Source organism: Rhipicephalus sanguineus, chromosome 8 (assembly GCF_013339695.2).
Source record: "Rhipicephalus sanguineus isolate Rsan-2018 chromosome 8, BIME_Rsan_1.4, whole genome shotgun sequence".
Lineage (NCBI taxonomy): Eukaryota > Metazoa > Arthropoda > Arachnida > Ixodida > Ixodidae > Rhipicephalus > Rhipicephalus sanguineus.
Window position 1 is genome coordinate 1,324,398 of NC_051183.1, and position 13,620 is coordinate 1,338,017.

Below are 13,620 nucleotides of genomic sequence, written 5' to 3' on the forward strand. Positions count from 1 at the left end.
CGCGCCTCTACAAGGCGTGGTCGCTCGTGCGCGCGCTTATATCGTGATGGCGGTGGTTGGTACGTTTTAAGCTCTCACCGCAAGTTTGCGTTAAGAGCACGAAGATCACTTCGCTCAATGCAGTGGCAGCTTTTGTGAAAGGACCGCGCTGCTCACACAAAAATAAGTTAGAACTGTGACAGTTCGCGCTCATCCTGTGTATGTTCGTTCCGTGGGTCCTTTCTGCTTGAGCAGCGCGTTGAAAGTTTCGAGCTGCTTGCCGTTCTTCGCGCGACAATACAATTTGTTCCTATAGCATTCATTCCTTCGCCCATGGGGCGAAAGCATGCCCAACAAACGCCCAACTACGTCTGTGAAGACACGTTTCACTTTCGTGTTATACCGATTCCTATGACAGAGGGATCAGCCATGTTTTTTTAACACGAAAGTGTTTAATGCGTGGGTCCACCAAGATTTTCATGACGTATTTCCGTCATGGAAATACGTCAGCAAAATGAACGCCATCAAATGGCAAAGAAAAAGCTATAACAAAAAGTTCCGTTGACAGGAGTCGAACCCATGACCTCTCGGTCCGCGACGATGGCTGGCGGGCGCTTAGCCCACTGAGCTATCGCGAAACACATAGCGGGGGGGGGGGGGGAATACATGAACGCGCCTTTTACCTTTCAGACCTTCCTCTCACAGTGCTCTTGCATGGATGGATGGATGGATGCTATGAGCATCCCCCTTCATAACGGGGTGGTGACATGTGTGCCACCGGGCTCGAAAAACAAAAAAAAAAAAAACAAAACGTGCCGTTGCTGCGACTGTTTCATCCGGCGCGTTTCCAATAGAAGTGTAATTCCGTTTAACACACCGCGAGGTGGTGGCTTCAGCCCTAGCCTCACTCATAGCGTCCATCCACATCTAAATATAGCTCTCCGATGTTCGTCTGGCTGTCGCACCGCGTTCCCCGTTCGCCCTGTGAGAATTAACTACCAACCTAGACAGAAGGCACAACGCGCGTAACGTTTCTCTTCGCGTCTCACGACCCTTTGGAGGAGTGCATCCCGAGTATCAGTGTTTATTGTGTGTTTGTTGATGCCATATTTGCGCGGGATTCACCATAAGCGGTGTGCTACCACAAGGGTTAAATGATGATCATGGGCGTTAGTCGTCGGTACGGAGATGTGCCACTAGGCGTCAACGTGAGTGCGTCCACATCAGGCGGTGCTACATCTGCCAAACAACAATATATATTATACAAGCTCTGATATACCAATGCACTGAAGCAATAAACTACTTCTGTGACGACACGTTTCACTTTTGTGTTATACCGATTCCTATGACAGAGGGATCAACCATCTTTTTTTTTTAAAAACCTCCTTGATGACAACAGCAAGCCGTCCCGAAAACGTGCGACAAATGCTACACCCTCATAACAGCTGGACACAGAATGGATGGATGGAAAAAACTTTTTTTCGTCAGGAAACATCTGCGGACGGTTCCGTGCCAGATGGGCATCGTGATACCCAAGGTTGACGGCGACCTGGATGGCCCACTCCACGACCTCCACGACCCTTGTCTGGACGACTGGGTCTGAGCTGGCCAACACGGCCTCCCACTGCTCTAGGGAAGGATCGCGCATAATACCCGCCGGCACCATGCTACAGTCCCACATGATATTGTCATAGGTTGCCACTACCTGGAGCTATTAGCGCTCCGGCTTAATCTCGTACGAGTATATCTTGCTCAAGACGTATGAGCGTTTAGTAAAAGTGGTTAAAGAGGCCCTAAAGCACCCAGAGGTCGAAATTTAGGTATGGCGTTGCAACTGTGCACGAGTCTACAACGGACCCGTAGCCGTGATAATTTTTCGAAACGGTGCCGTAATAGTGGAATTACACGAGTTTGATGATCGAAACGCGGCGATCGCTCGTTTCGCTCTTTCCTTCGCTACCCTCCGTTCGTCGGATGGTCTCTTCTCCCAAAGCCGCTTTGCCCTCCTCGACGAGTGCCTCTCCCAATATCACGTGACATACGTCATCGCCGACGCGCTCTTCCAAACAGTGTCCACTTCCGGTTACCGCGACTCCGCTCCGCCAACTGCGTGCTTTTCGGCTACCCACTGTTGTCGAGTCCGTTCGCGCAGCTTATCAGACCGCTAGGCACGACAGTGTCAGTGCGCTAGCGATTTGGCACTTGCGTTGCGGGCCGCAGTTGCCAATCCGCAAGCGTGCACACGCGGTTAGCACGACGAAGAACAGCAAGGAGCGCGGGCAGCTGCTTGCAGACTAACCGGAAGGCGTAGCTTTTTGTTCGACCAATCGCAGCAGGGGCGTAGCCAGAAATTTTTTTCGGGGGGGGGGGGGGGTTCAACCATACTTTATGCATGTTCGTGCGTGCGTTTGTATGTGTGAGTGTATATATACACAAGCAAAACTGAAAAATTTCGGGGGGGGGGGGGGTTGAACCCCCCCCCCTTGGCTACGCCCCTGAATCGCAGCATCGATAGTTGATAACATATCAGTTGTAACATGACGACATCGCGCACGTCACCGGGCAAGCCGGAAAGCTCCGGAGAGGATATGGGATTGTTTCTTGGAAACTGTCGCGCGCCCGTGGCTTGTAGCGCTGCCACGTGTGGCATCGGTAATCGTGCCAGCATTCTGAACACGATGCGCGTGTTTACTTGAAGTGTTCGAAAAAAAAAAAAACATCGGAAGCTTTTAGGGCCCTTTAATAGGATTTACAGTTCTTCGTACAATGCCAGAAACAGCAACCGCAACATTACTCTGAATTCAAGACGGCGTTTGTCCAAACCTGACACCACAGCACTCTAGTGTACCTCCACAGTTGCTCAGGGTTAGTTACCCCAATTCGTCCAGTTATCAACCGAGCACTGGTCAATACTACGAATCGCAAGCAGTATTTTTAAAGAGCTTTGTTCACCAAGTGTGGCTTTAACCTGCTGAGCATAGTGTTCATAGTCTTGTAAGCAAAAAGAAAAAAAAAAAACTCACAAGGTCCTTTATGCATACACCTCAGTCGACTCGAAGGCGTAAGATATTTTTTTCTTCTAAGCCGATGCGTTTGAAGCAAGGAGGTGTTAAAAAAAATTGGCCGCGTATCTGCGTGCTTCGCTGCAAATGTCGTCTAAAGACGATAGAAGAGGCGCTGCGTGAGATATGAACGCCATCTGGCAATACGTCGGGAAACGTGAATGCTGTGTTGCGGGCTGGTAGTCCCGCCGCACCAGCAGGCGAAGACCGGCGGTGACCAACGCGACCGGCGGAGACGCCAGCCAGCCCGAACACGCGGTTTGGCGCGAAGCGCCGAAGCAGGAGAAACGTCCGCACTCAACGAGTACTCTCCACACACTCTTTTATATTCACGTCGCCTGTGTAAAGCAGGAATGCCAGAGCGGTGCCCCATGGCACTCGTACAGTGCAATACTGAACCGAAACCGAAACACAACAATGAGCTCGTGCAGAGGGCTCAGAGGAAGCCAAGTTTCGGCGCAGTCGCATTTTCAGCGCAGCTTAAGAAACTAGGGTCTCTAGAATTACGTGTCTATGTATTTTCTATTAAAGGAACACACCACCTAATACTTACCTAGTGATGTTGCGCCTCAGATATGCATAATGTTTGCTTTTTGACCAACAATGTACACAAGTATGAACCTAGTCAGTCGTTCACGATGGCTGGCCCTTGGGCAAGTGGTTCAACTTTGGCCGAGTGGATGAATCGAGGGACGTGCCGACAAACAGAAAGACAGACAGAAAGACAGACCAAAATTTCTGCGTTTACCCCAAGAAAGACGATCGTCTTTAAAATTCTGGAGTGGAAGCTCTCGCAACGCCTTGCCAGCAAAAGTGAAGCCAGCTTTTGCCCACCAAAGAGCTCGGAAACATTCTCTCTTCTGGTGGTGCGTACTTAGAGTTCAAATGGCTTTGATCTGTTGGTGTAAGAGCTACGTTAATTATAAAATAAAAGATCGTTGTTGCCGACAAAAGTAACCCGTCGAGAGGAGTATTAGCGATTGATCTGCAATAAAATTTGCCATGACTTTTGAGGCTTATTTCGAAAACTAGTAACACAAAGGCACATTTGGAGCAGTGTCTGACCCGTAAAAGTTCCCGTATTAAACTCGTCTGGCGTGTGAGGAAGACGCTCGCTTCCCTTCCCCAAACGCCGATCGTTTATCGTGCCCCTACTAAGATGGCGGCCGCAGCCGCCAGCTTTTGGTGGGCACGGCTTCACTCATGTGCAATAACCGCCACTCCAGCAATTCTTTTTTTAGTTTAAAGTTAGATGTGTCTAGAGTTGCCGTGTATGGCTCCCTACCTGCGGTAACATATACAGTAACTCTAGGTGAGCCGAACCTCTTGCGCCCCTCTCCGAAAGCTTTCTGCAACTAACACGGTTTTGCAATGCCTCCAGGATCGGAGGCATTATAAGTAGATGTGTGCGAATATTCAAAAATTTCGAATAACGAATCAAATAGCGTTCTATTCGATTCGGTGCTCGAATCGAATAGTGCATATTCGAAATACCAAACATTTGTCGAATATTTTACGAATAATATAATAATTCATAGGGTTTAACGTCCCAAAACCACAATATGATTATGAGAGACGCCGTAGTGGAGGGCTCCTGAAATTTCGACCACCTGGGGTTCTTTAACATGCACCTAAATCGAAGCACACGGGCCTCAAGCATTTTCGCCTCCATCGAAAATGCAGCCGCAGCGGCCGGGATTCGATTCCGCGACTTGCGGGTCAGCATTCGAGCACCATAAACCACTAGACCACCGTGGCGGATCATTTTTTCGAGTAATTAGCAACGACAAAAAATGCTCGAAGGAATGAGACATCGGAGCAGCGAGGGGTAGCTTTTCTTGTTTTCGTCTTAGAATTACCCAGATGCATGCAGCCCGTGTACTATCGACGCTAGATTGAGCACAGGATGAAGGCGTTTTTGTTTAAAGCTCCAGTGTCGCCGAGGCGACAGTGTTATCAATACGCCACCTGACGTTAACTCATGAAAATCGTTTAGTAGTTATATATCAGTTTCATTTAAAAGCTGGCTTAAAAGTACCATCTTGAATACTGTAGTCACTTCTACATTTCAGCCTGAACTTACAAAATAATCCGAACGCTCTCGTTGCTGCTGTATACGAGTTTGCTCAGTTTAGATATATGTGGCATTTTTTGTCGGTTAAAGTAATCGCAATGTTCCTTTGTTAAAGCTTGTGAATATTTCTTTCAAATGAAATGTGTTGGGATTCTTGGGATGATCCGAAAAATGTTGTCTCACCAGTCTAGAGCTTTTTAAAAATGGTTGCCTTACTATTCGAAAACTATTCAACAGTAGTCGGTTTGTATTCGTGTTCGATTCGGTGTCATCGCTACACCATTCGCATCGATTTCAGAATTCTCTATATGCCACGCCCCTAATTATAAGTTTCCTGCCACCTCACCTTGTTCTGCGCTGCCTCCGGGATCGGCCCACCTTTGACCAAGCAATGATGTCATGTGATGACTTCATTATTGTGATGTCACAGTGACGTCACACATTTTGACGACCTGCGACGTCATGAGGACGTCATATGGTGACGTCATCACGTCATGATTTTTTTAGCATCGCATCGCTCGTGTTGAAGCCCCCGACATGGGACGCCGGTCAGTTTTTCCCATTTGATGAGGCATCTAAGGCTTTCGCTTTAAAAAAATTATTTCAATACTGGCTCATTAAATCCTATTGCTCACCCAGAGAAGACGTCCGGCTCCTGGCAGTACAGAGGGCCCGTGAACGAGCGGAGAGGCCCGGCCTTTCTGTTCCGACATGGGACTAGCCAACGGCTGGGTGTGGACCTACCTAGTAGGCTCCCTGCCTAGCTTTTCAGGACCTCAATAAACCTGTTTTTCTTCTTATTTCAAGAGTTGTACGGTCCGCACAAACACTCGCAGACCTAAACACGAGCTGAAGCAATGACGACACGGATGCCGGTGAGCCAAGGCAAGACAAGAGATAAAGTCTGCTGCAGTGTCATAGTAAGAAATATCTTTTTTTTTTTGGGGGGGGGGGAGAAGGGTTCAGGCACCCTTTATGTATATTCGTGCGTACGCTTGTATTTGTGCGTGTTTGTATACACATTAAAAATGGAAAGATTGCGATGAGGGGCGGGGGGCATAAACCGCCGAAAGACCCCCCCCCCCCCCGGCTGCGCCATTGGTTTGCTGGCTCTTGTGGTGCGCTTAGCCCATGTTATGAATCTGCCATTCGCTATTGCATCGTTACGCAGAAATACGTACAAACAAGACCATGTATATTGACAGTGACAGACGCAACGTAGCCCATGCACTAAAATAACCCACATAACAAGCATAATCAAGTGTATAAGCTTTCGCTTGCATAACCGGGCCTAGCCGAGCTAAGCCGCAGCCAATTCTTTGTACTCGAGGAACAACGTGGTTTCTGACGTACTACAGGATGTCACTTGGGGCCGCCGTTGGCCGCCGTTGGTGAGATAGTATACTTCAACAGAATACGTTGGCGAGCTAGTTGGTGAGGATCCATATTACTTTTTTAGCGCAAAAAAAGCAATATAGAGATAGTATGCGTCATGCGCAAGAGAAACACCGGGACCTTTAAGTGCAAAAATAACTATTCGTTCAATATATAGTCAACAGTGATAATATATTTTTCATTATAGCAATATTCACTACTCCAAACCAACCACCGTCACAGCTTCGATAACCTCCATTTTCACAGTAGTAGAAATGCTCGGACTTTTTTTTTTAGTTGCGCGAACACCGCGAATACGAAGTGGGCGCGTAGCTCACGCGGATAGGAGCCACGCTCGAGAGGTCCCGTGGTCTTTTGTACAACACGGCGAATCGCATCAATCGACAGGAACTTAACTAAAACTTCGCCTAATCAGTTACGGTGCATTACATGCGTCACTGGTTTCCGAAAATATGCTAGCCGACGCCGCACCGCTGCAGACTGAAAAGTAATAGTATAGTAAAAGGCAAGCCCACACTCATCGTTCTCGCGACCTTTTAAAGCCGACGCAAATTCTCGAAGCTCTAATCCTTGCGCGCACGCCACTCACTTGTCGGTCCATGTCCAAACTTAGAAAAGAAGCTCGAAGGGTCTGAATACATTTTGAGCCGTCAGAGAAGGTCAGTCTTCTATATTTTAGCCAAATGACAAGTATATTGATCAAACAAAGTAAAAACTCTCATAGTCCGTCATCCGTTTTCATAAGACGACTCGAAGGCGAAAGCCATCTTCTTTTTCTTCTCAGTCGATGTATTGATCCTTCCCCGCCACCCTTCAACTGCACCTAACGTGGTTTTGCACGGCCTCCAAGATCGGAGGCAACTCACCTGGTTTTGCACTGCATCCGTGATCGGGCTACCTTCTACCAAGCTACGATGGCATCTGATGACGTCATCATGCGACGTTACGTCAGGTGGCGTCATGATGACGTCATAATGACTTCACACCATGGAGGAAGGAATACTAAGGAGAGGCCCTGACGTCACATTCGTGAAGCCTCTACATCGCAAACACCCGCATCGCCTCCTAGCGAGGCGCAGCGAAACATTTCGCGATTTCCGTCGCGAAGTTTGCAAGCGCATGCGCGCATCGCGAAACTTTGCAGCCTTTTTGTTTGTTTGTTTTTCGCCGTGCAAGTGGTGTAGCCGATTCACGCGTGCTGCTCTTTCTGTGTGTTCTTTAGGAAAGCTACGCAATGCCCAGCTGAATCGCGTGCACTGCGGACAGTACCGGGTGTGACTTTTCATGTGTACGTATACGTTCGCTTCATTGCCGATCACTAAGGCATAGTATTTGCGTGCGAAGCTCTCGGATGTGCGCTCTGTACCTGTTACTCATTCTGTCAACTCGGAACACACGTGAAATTTTGTTTTTGGCGTCTGACGCGCCGTACATGCCATGCGCTGAAGGCATCGTACGTTTTAGAGGCTGTGTCGTTCAAACGAAAGGGCAATAAACTTTTGTTGTTGTTATCGGACTACGTGATGTATGTGTTGTGCGGTGTGCGCTCGTTGCGTGCTTGTGTTGTGTGCGCACTGGAATTACAAACTTTACGTGCACGATCGCGTATACAATACAGCGGTGTCTTCTTTTCGACGTGAAGTTCGTCAACTATAGGTTGGCATTGCGCCGAATAGCTACTGCGCTCACTCCATATACGCGAGCAAATAACCGCTAATCGGGCAATAGATCTGGAAATTGGGCTACGAGAAAGGAAAAGAAAGGCCTAACGCCCAGCAGAACGCGTAAGTCACTGCGAGGTGAGTTCGAATACGATGAGGCAGGGGCTGAATGTTTTTGATTACGGCACGTACCGGTACTTTCTGAACTGTTGCACAAAAACGCTCCGCGAAGAATTTCAGCACGCAGCGCTCGGGCCTGCCACGCACGAACAGCCTTGTAAACGTCTGCTTGCAATATTTTACTGCGTGCGAACCGCACAATACGCGCTAAGTTTACGCCGTGACTACAAATCCGAGCAGAAGCGAACCACCGCGGAGAGCACGCCGCGGGGCGTCTGCTGTTTTGTTTGCCCCATACCGGTTTGTTTGCCCCATACCGGTTTGTTTGCCCCATAAATCTGACGTCACTTCCGCCACACTTTTCGCAATGCATTGGGATACGATAGGGCCTCTCCTTAGTTTTTCCTTCCTCCATGCTTCACACATTTTGGCGATCTGTGACGTCATCCTGACTTCAAATGGTGACATCATCACGTGCTGATTTTTTGCGTCAGTCGTCCCAGACGCCGCGGGACGCCGACGGTCAAATTGCGCGTTTGATGAGGCGTTTAAGGCTTTCGCCTTAATATAAAAGCTCGCACGGTCCCTTAGGCGTTTGCCTAAGGCGATTCGAAGGAAAAAGCCAGCTTCTGCTTGTTGTTCTTTTTTTTTCTCAGTCGATTGTATTGGTGCAGGCGGTAACGTGTTTAACGACACGTAGGGCGTGGGGAATTCCGGCGGGAATTTCAGAATATTTTTGTTTACCTTTTTAGAGATGCTCGCTGCCAGCAGAGAATTATGACGCGTAATTTGAGAGGGTCGTTGAATTCGGTTTACGAAGAAATATAGCATGACTGACTGTACAGCAATTAGATAATTCATAATTTACGTTGTAAATGCAGTTATTTGTTGTAAAATACACTACAATTTATTCCTACACTTCCAGATGCATTAAATTTGTTATCCAGAACCTTGCGATTAAATTATGTAAATTTTACGCATTTACAGACAGTCGATTATAACGCTTGTTGCAGAGGGACAAGCATAAACTAATCGCACACTGAAGCACCATACATAGCGTTTAGGATAGAAAACAACGCGCTGCTTACACTGTCAGCCACTGTAGCTTGTCGCTGCATTTCAATTAATGAAAGAGGCTTAAGCGAGTGGGGGGGGGGGGGGGAGAAAGACGGATACCTGATATTTAGAAAATACGCTGTTCGAGATAATGCGCCAAGCGCGTCGAACCGCTCGAACAGACGTGGATTGCGGACGATGTCACGTGACGCGTCGGATGTGACGCATGCGTGGGATCTGTGACGTATGCGTGGTATATGCGGCGCACGCGTGGGACATGTGACGTGTGCGTGGGACGTGACGCGGCGTGGGACTCGCTTATTGCTAGGCGGTCGACAAGCACTTCTATCCCTGCAACAACTTCCTGTAGCTTCGGGGCAACAACAACAACAAGAAAATGTCCATCTATCTTCTTTCATGAGCCCGTGGTGTCCAAACTCACGCTTTTAGTGTCAATCATCCCCGAGTACCAGCCGCTAATCTCAAAGGCTACGCTTTTGTGCATTGCCAGTGCTTTCATTTTGAACAGCCGAAAGTACACATTGGCCGCTATTCTCTATCCACGATTAAAATGGTGTACACGCCTACTCAAACGTGAACTTTACTTGAGTTGCAAACACAAAAACAGAGAAAAAAAGAAAAAGATCCGCCATATCCCACGCACTGTTGGAGTCGATTTCAATAACATAACACCCTTAGCTCCTGAAGGAACAGACAATTAAGGCAAGGAAAGCACACGGGACATTATTTATTGTTTTTAACTGTTGTGTAATATTTGTTGCTTTTAAATGAGAAATAACTGTTTTGTAATATAGTTAGAATAAAACAGTTAAAAACAAAAAAATACGTCACCTACTTTTCTTGCCTTAATTGTCAGTTGGATTCGTTACGTCGTGTCAGACAAAGAAACGAGCATCTCAAAAAGAAAAAAAAATCACCTTTCTTCGTTCTTAGCTCCCATAGGGCGTTTTAGGACCCGCCACGGATGTCTAGTGGTTATGGTGCTCGACTGCTGACCCGGAGGTCACGGGATCGAATCCCAGCCGCGGTTGCCGCATTTTTGTTGGAGGCGAATTGCTAGAGGTCCGTGTACTTACATTTCGATGCACGCTTTTAAAGAACCCCAGGTGGTCGAAATTTCCGGAGCCGGCTCCACTACGGCGCCCCTCGTAATCATATCGTGGTTTTTGGACGCAATACCCCAACAAAACAGTCATTCTTAAAGGGCGTTTTAGGTAAAACATTACTGCTTACGCAAGCTAAAAGGTTATTTGGGGAAGAAAAACAACCTTATACCCCTGTTTTCGCCAATTCTGGCTAGAAGAAAAAAGTTGTTTTGGTCGCTTAAAATCCCTTTATGGCTGCAAATTGCTTTACAGTGTAGCGAAAAAAAAAAACAATGCACATATACGGACAGGAAGAAGTGAAAGAGAGAGCTCTTTATTGAAATGCAGAGAATTTAGCCGGCGTGTGTAAATTCGCTGACTTGCTACTCTGCGTGGGGAAGGGGATTGGGGACAGAGACACAGAGAGAGATATATATAGAAAACAAATATAAAAAGTTAAAATAGAATAAAAAAGAGGTAAGAACACAAACTGAGTTTTTTGTATCTTGGGCGGCGACGTGTGCTGACAGTGACTTATTACGTGCTTTCAAGGTGTCATTAAAGTTTGTTGAGCTGACCGATGCTCTCAAAATATCTGAATAGCAATTTCATCTGTTGCCTCTGCTGCGTGGCGCAGGGTAAAGGGCCCAAGACACAGTCAATTGATAAAGTTCTTTGGGTAAGCATATGCATGCAATGTTCTTAGAGCGCATGCGCTTTGGCATACGCTCGGCATTCAAACAAAATATGCGCGACAGTTTCTATAGAGCCACAGTGATTACAGTACGGACTTTCGGTTTGACCGAAGCGGTACCGTAAACTGTTTCCATAAGCACTGTTAAGTCGAAGACGATGGTACAGAGTTTCGAGATGTCGAGGAATTCTGTATGGGAGTCTTGTTCTTAGATGTGGGTCGATAGAGTAGAGGAAAGCATAATGATGTGACGAAAGATTGCAGAGCCTCTTGTTTTCTTCGGAAGCAAGTCTCTTAGCCAGCTGGGAAGCATCAGATTTAGTGAAATAGGTTCGCCTATAGTTTCGGTTTTGAAGTCCTTTGCGTGCCGCTTCATCCGCTTTTTCGTTGGCCAGAATACCGCAATGAGCTGGTATCCACCGAAAGGTGATCAGGTTACCTGTAGTAACAGCCAAGCGGTGTAAGTACGCTATATCAAATGAAATCGGATGATGATTTGTTTTCTTTAAGAGGTTGAACAGTATCTGGAGAGCTGCCTTGGAGTCGGTGAGGACCACCCATCGGTTCGGCGTTTGACGTAGAATATAGAGGACAGCTTCTTTGATGCCATGAAGTTCCGCTGTCGTCGAGGATGTCATCCTCTGTAGCCGATAAGATAGCATTTGTCTTGTGGAGGGGACATAGAGGCCATAGGATGAAGTCTCCTGAGTGGTGGAGGCGTCAGTGTTAATATGAGTGTGCTGGGTATAGTGCTCGGCTAAGTATAGGAGAGTAGTCTGCAGCAGTGCGGTCTGTGAGATGCGTCTCTTTGCTCCATTGATGCCTGGTACAAATGGTTTTATATCAAGAGGCGAAAGTGTCCAAGGAGGAAATCTCGGAGGCATTGTTTGCAGTGGCTGTCGAATAGCAGTAAGTTGCAGCATTTGCACGGCTTGTCCGAATGCGGAATTGCTATGGGTAAGATGTGCGCGGTACAGAAAATTCTTCTTCCCTTGTAGAAGATGTCGAAAATGAGTGCGCATGGTTTCTTGAGTAGAGATAACTTCTAGCGGAAGACATCCTGCTTCCGCTACAGTTCCCGAGGTTGATGAGCTCTTCGGGAGGCCTATACAGATTCGTAGGCAATTGTTTCGTGCGGCTTCTAAAGTTCTCTTGTTTGCTGGTGATAATCGGTGAAGCACCGGTAGGCAATAGCACATGGTACCTTCAATATACGCTTTCTCAAGCAGTACCATTGAGCGGCATTTGCATCCCCATCGTGTCCCCGCCATGAATTTGAAGAGTTGCGATGCTGCACCTATCCTCGCTCGAAGTTTCTTCACCTGAGGAGACCAGGAAAGATTTCTATCGATGACTATTCCGAGAAATCGCTGAGACCGTACATAGGTCAGCGGCCGTCCGCCGAGGAGGAGCGGATAATTGCTCATTTTCTTTCTCGTGAAAGCGATGGCTGTGCTCTTTTCTGGAGAAAAGTGTAGACCTCGGGGAGCCAAATACTTGGAGAGGTTCCGTAATGCTTTTTGAAGGCTTTCTTTGGTGATGTAACGCGAAGTTGAAGCGCTCCAGATACAGATATCATCGGCGTAAATCGTGATGTGCACTCCTCGCGGCAATATCCTTGTTATATGTATCAGGGTGAGGTTGAAAAGTAGCGGACTGAGCACAACACCCTGGGGTACGCCCTTCTCTACTGCGTAGAACTGTGTGGGAGCGTTTGGAGTGCTCATATATATCTTCCGTTCTTTTAGGTAGCTCTCAATCCATTTGTACAACCTTCCTCCGAGGCCAAGACTGTCCATGGCTGCAAGAATGGCATGGTGAAAGACTGAGTCAAAAGCTGCTTTGATGTCAAGGAAGATAGCTATCGTCCAGCAAAGAGGTCCTCTTCGAGTGAAGAGACGAGAGTGATGACATTGTCGATAGCTGCCCTGCCTTGGCGGAACCCGTTCATTTCTTGGGGAAATTTGTCGTGACTTTCTAGGAACCATGTCAGTCGTTTATGAATCATTCGTTCCATAAGCTTGCCAACACAACTCAGCAGGGCGACGGGCCGGAAAGAGACGTAGCTTGTTGGCTGTTTACCAGCTTTCAAAATGGGCACTATTTTCGCGAGTTTCCATTCTGCAGCGACCTCGCCAGACAGCGATGAAGAATTATAATATTCCAGGAGTCGTAAGCGGGAGGTGTGGGGTAGTTTTGCGATGGCTTCGTAGCTTATTTCGTCATGACCGGGTGATGTGTGCCTGTTCGATTCACTGATAGCAGTGTTCAGTTCTTCATTTGTGAAAGGCAAGTCCAATGCTGGCACAGCCGCTCGTGAGTTATCAGGCTGATTGGCTGCGGAAGAGGTCCAAGGCATTGAAGTTGCTTCTGATAGAAGTGCCAAATATTTATACCCTGTCCACTCTTCCACTGAACTCTTCCAATCCAGAATATCGACACTTACATATGGCTGAACTATCGCAACTAATCT